This window comes from Perissodus microlepis, chromosome 9 (genome assembly GCF_051167445.1).
Source record: "Perissodus microlepis isolate ML-2025 ecotype Zambia chromosome 9, ASM5116744v1, whole genome shotgun sequence".
In the NCBI taxonomy this organism is placed as follows: domain Eukaryota; kingdom Metazoa; phylum Chordata; class Actinopteri; order Cichliformes; family Cichlidae; genus Perissodus; species Perissodus microlepis.
Window position 1 is genome coordinate 11,116,159 of NC_140469.1, and position 6,048 is coordinate 11,122,206.

A 6,048-nucleotide genomic window follows, 5' to 3' on the forward strand; every position below is an offset into this window, starting at 1 on the left:
GTCCCATATATCCCACAATTCATAGCGCGGCGGTGGGTGTGCATAATTTTGCAGCAAATAGACTATGTGCACGTTAACATATGCTACTTCCGGTGTGGAAACTCCTGTAGGGAGCTTTGTTTCCGGTGTCATATTCGCGCCTTGTTTACGGTCCAAAACAAGTTAAGCAAATGAATGAATCAAGTGGCGATTTACATTATAGATGTCTTGGGCATTTACCCAATATATCTGTAAATGATGTTCATCGACTTGTCGCGCCTCAGAGCAAAAGAGAAAAGGGAGTCAAATTTTATATTTCTCAGTATCTGTAAACAGCGGTCCCTCGTTTATCGCGGGCATCTGCAGCCGATCAGGACGCAGGACACAATGTGATGTAAAGAAAAAACATACAAACTTGCACTAAAAAATCTGCGAAACAGCGAGGTGAAAGGTGAACCGCATTATAGCGAGGGACCACTGTAATTTTGAAGGTAAGTCACAACATACCCTTCCTAAATACTAATGTTTACCGTTACCAGCAATCATTCATTTTTTGTGTGGCTTTTTTTCACGGTTTGTTAACATGCTGTGTAGGTGTGTACTTGACTAGCTGATATCGAAATAACGGGGGAAACATCTGGTTTGACTGTTCTTCACCTGTAGTTTCAGTGCTGAACATTTGCCTGTTTAAATCATAGGAACTGTCACTATACAGAGATGTGCTTCTGAATGTGGACGATGTATCTTCTGATTTTGTAATGCAGTTCTGCTTGTGTTGAGTGATGTAAACAACTGATCGATCTAAACTCTTTAAACGTCAAAATTGATCATTCGATTTTTTTATGACACAACAGTGGTGAGTGTTCCCACCTTCTGCTCTTTGTAACTCAACGCGATCTTTCCGTTTTCGAGTTTTGGACATGATTTTGGAGTATATCTTCGCAGTAGCGATTGACCGCAAAGTAAAGCTACCGGAAATGTACAACCCTACATCCGGTCTCAAACCAGGAAGTTAGCATTTTCTCGTGCACAGGGTCTATACGGCAGGCGGCAGAAGCGGAGCGGCCTAAGACTAAACTTTCAAAAGTAAGTACTGAATATTATGTAACTTATTTATGTGCGAATGATTAATAATGAAGAACATTAAAACATTACTGTTGGCCACATGTCGGCAAAGTTATGGGACATTAGAGATGTTTGTACTTTCAGCGTTAACTTGGTTTTAGAGCCTTTACTTTAAAATATACGCCGTTCAATAGTTGACCTTAATCTTACAGAGATGTGATGATTTTATGGATAATTAAAGTCAGTCATATATCCACAAACACAACAAGCTGAAAGTCAGTGATGCTGCTCGGTTTGCAGTCCTGAATATCACGGCACAAGCAGGATTCACTGGACTGTTAATGTTAGCTATGTTATATTGCTGCCTCTGTTCGGTGGTGTCGAGCCAAACAGACTTTAATGTGTGTTTGAACGAGCTGACGGTTCACTCGTTAAGCTGAAAGAAAGATGCTTTAATCACAGGAGTCACACATGTGTCCACTGTACCATCTGGGAACTCTTCTTGTTTAGCACTCGTAATAACACAAACACTAAATCCTCCTTCTCTTGTGCTGTTTTGTAGCAGTGTATACACCTGAGACTGTCACCTGTCTGTCTGTCCTGCACTCTCTCTCTCTGTTTCTTTCTTTCTGATTGTGTAATAAAAGTATGAACATGTATTTATAAGTTACACTTGTGTTTGAATCCTGCAGCTTATCACACATTTGATTTCCATGTGTGACAACTGCAAGTGTCCAGAGTGAGGACAGACTGAGGGACCCACTGCTGCACATCATCTGTGAGGCTTTGCACCCCTGATGATCCACCAGGAAAAAACCCAGCAGTGTGTGAGGAAGAGGAGGAGGAAGAGCCAGCAGCAGCTGACAGATGGAGAGAATAGACAGACTGTTCCCTGTTTGTGAAGGACTGATAGAAAAGTTTAAAATAACTAATTGTCTTTCCTGAATCAGTCTTATTAGGTAATGTTCAAATGATTTTATCATTCTAGTGTTTTTAGTGTGGGAGAAAGTACTCAGGGCTGTACTCAAAGTACCAGTGGCTGGACAAAGCTGGACTGAAAGACAGCACAGAGGCACTAATCATGGCAGCACAAGAACAAGCTCTGAGTACAAGATCCATAGAGGCTGGGGCCTATCACACCAGGCAAGACCCCAGGTGCAGGCTGTGTAAAGATGCTCCAGAGACAATCCAGCACATAACAGCAGGGTGCAAGATGCTAGCAGGCAGGGCATACAGGGAACGCCATAACCAAGTGGCCGGCATAGTATACAGAAACATCTGTTCCGCATATGGCCTGGAAGTGCAAAATGGGAGACGCCCCCAAGGGTGGTGGAGAATGACCGAGCTAAGATCCTGTGGAACTTCCAGATACAGACGGACAAAATGGTGGTGGCTAACCAACCGGACATAGTGGTGGTAGACAAACATGAGAAGACGGCCGTAGTGATCGATGTAGCGGTTCCGAATGACAGCAACAACAGGAAGAAGGACCACGAGAAGCTCGAGAAATACCAAGGGCTCAGAGAAGAGCTTGAGAAGATGTGGAGGGTGAAGGTGACGGTTGTCCCAGTGGTAATCAGAGCACTAGGTGCAGTGACTCCCAAGCTAGGCGAGTGGCTCCAGCAGATCCCGGGAACAACAGCGGAGATCTCTTTCCAGAAGAGCGCAGTCCTAGGAACAGCTAAGATACTGCGCAGGACCCTCAAGCTCCCAGGACCCAAGCTTGAAGGATTGACTGCCCACAGGGGCGAGTGGAGAATTTTATGTATATATATATATATATATACATATATATATATGTATATATATATATATCATAATAATCTGACAATAAATATAAGATTGGCCATATCATATATACATTACCAAAGTGAAAAAAATGAATGACCAACAAAACATTTTTTCTCTTTCATTTCTGTCAATCAAAGCTGTATGAAACGTTTCTCGCGGTTAGTGTCATGGTTGCTAGGCAACCTGAGCCGCACGACGAAGGCTAGACCCATTTTACAAGCCTCTCACTTCCGCACTTCTCGTACCTATAGTACGCACTGTACGTAGTACGCGTCGTACTACAGCCATCGTGAACGCTTCCTGGCCATCCAGTGTAGATGTTAGTGAAACTGTTGGGAAGACAACGCTGGAGAAACGTGAACATTTTATTTGTACTGTATAATCTGCAGATTCTGACAGAAATCTGCAACAATCCTTTGAAGAACCGCTCCTCTCTAAAACAGCAATAAGGATAATTATTAGACCATATGTAAGTAACAAAATAACTTTATAACTTAGGGCAAAATTGGGAAACGTAAAGTCCGAAACAAGTCTTTATATTAAGGGCCATCAGTCAAACAATACTGTTTGGTCTGGGTCTAAACAGAGCGCGTTGTGTGTGACGTCTTCTTTTGCGCATGCGGGCCGATTTGAGGACCGTGAACGGTTCACACTAAAGCAGCGGTCTCCAACCTTTTTTGCGCCACGGACCGGTTTATGCCCGACAATGTTTTCATGGACCGGCCTTTAAGGTGTCGCGGATAAATACAACAAAATAAAACTAGTACCGGTACCGAAAAAAAGAAAATTTATTCATAACACACGTGAAAAGACCCAGGAAAACCGAGTAAACGATAAAAACGATAACAAAATAACGCTGAAAACCGATAAAAACCGTGAAAACTATACATTTCACACCTGAGCCTCAACTCTCGTGGCCCGGTACCAAACGACTCACGGACCGGTACCAGTCCGAGGCCCGGGGATTGGGGACCGCTGCACTAAATCACATTTGCTGTGACATTTTATTTGTAGTGTGAACTAGCAGACAGAAAAATTTGATTTGATCAAAAAATCGGAATTGAGCATTAAGACCTGCAGTGTGAACTTAGCCTTTGTTTCAGGTGAGCTGACCTGCTCCAGAGTTTTTAAAGATACAGACTATTTTAGCAATCTAAATTTCTTGTAGAAACAAGGCTAAAAAAAAAACCCTGAAGACAGAGCCAACTCTTCGTGTGCTGGTTGAAAATCAGCAGAAAATGAAGACGTCCAGTACAGAGAGACTGGCTTATTCAAGCAGAGACTTTAGACTCAGTGCAGGACAGCACACAGCAGGATTTATTCACAGTTCAAAGACTGAAAACAGCTTAACACAGACAGGCAGTGGCGGTCCTAGCCTGTTTGGCGCCCTGGGCGAACACTCTCTCTGTGTAAGATTTTAAATGTGTAAAATCTGTAACATAATGTATTGTTTGGAGTTTAGTCTGTTATTGTTACTATTTTTACCATTTCTTCTTGGAGCAACTGTAACCCACATAATTTCCTTAGGGATTAATAAAGTATTCTGATTCTGATTGTTTCAGGATGACCTGCCATTATCCAATCACACATCTGCTTACCTGTATATTTTGCTCATTTCTCCTCCTCTTCTTTTCTCTTTTTTCTAAACTGAGCACCTGATGGCTTTGAACTTTTCTTGTCCATCTTCCATTGGTTTTAATTTTGCACTCCAGTATGAACACAAATCCCCCAACCTGAGGATCACCACAACATAACCTAATATACCTACACCTTAGTTCACAGATTCACTTTGTCTAGGGTTTATTTTTGGGATTTCGCACAACCCAGGGTTCAAATCATGAATACATAATGGGCTTGGATTTACATCATTATGAATGAAATGTGTTCTATTTGGAAGCAGCCGCCCCCTCCCCTTTCGACGGGTTGTATGTGAGACTTTAAATCATCAAACTATAAATTATAAATTTTAAATTGTTATTGATCCCTTTACCCCTAGTCCTAAAGTGTATGTTTATTTTCTTACTCTTCTTATATTTATTTGTTTACTTGCACTGCTGTAACTGGAGCCACGTCGTCTCGTCTCTCTATATACTGTACTGTATGTAGCGGAGATGACAATAAAGTTTACTTTGACTTCAGCAGCAAGCAGGCGCACCGAGGGCTCTCGCGCTCACTTTTCACGTATAGAATTTTGAAAAAACATCGATGCAAATTATAAGTCTGTATAATAATGTCTGGTTATTAGATGCTGCTCCAGCCAGCCAGAGACTCCCCCGCCGCCCCGCCCTCTCCTCCCTGTGCAGCAAGCAGCAGGCGCACCTCGCAAACGGAGGGCGCCCTTACTCCCAGCAAATGGGCGATAGAAAACCGATCGGTGCCTACGACATTCCTGATATGCGCTGGCATGATGTCGGGGCAGGATGAGTACGAGTAATTTTTTTTCTTTTTCCCGATGCCCATGATGCCGCCCCCCACCATGATGCCGCCCCGGGCAACCGCCCGTGTCGCCCGTATCAAAAACCGCTACTGCAGACAGGTGATGGCACAGAGTGTATCTACTCTCAACTTATATATTCTTGGAATAACTCATGGTAGCAAAAAGTCTTTGAGGGTGAGGAAGTAATTTCAGACTTAAGCAGCTGTCATGTCTGACTTCCTCTTTCACAGGATTTTTTCAGGAAGCCAAAAACTGACAATTTTTGCACTGCTGTATTTCAGGGGCATCGTGTCACACCTCTAGCAGCTTTGCAACCAGACAAAACAGACTTATTGAACTTTCTTGAACCGCATGTTTTGTTTTGTTTTTTACTTCCTTTTTTATCTAATCCCATGTAAGTTAAGTTGGCTAAATGTTTCACTAAAACATTTTCATTTCACTGTGAGATCTTCACTTGGGTGCATTTGGTAAGGAAACATTTTACTGCTGCTTGTCACAGAAACTTTTGTTTATTCTTCTTTTACTGGGGGATGCATACATATTTTATTTATTGATGCTTCAGTTTTCCAGGAACTGTTATGTTATTGTTTTCTTTTTTCAAGTGGTTTCAAATCACACAGCTCTTTAGATTTTCTTCATCTTTGGTAATAAAAGAATGGAAAATCTGCTGATGAAAGTTTTTATTGTTAACTTGTTTTGAAACACACCGGTACAGTATAAAAGCTCCATGTGTGAAATCATTTAAATAAAAAATCATTTTTGTTCACAAATGCAGG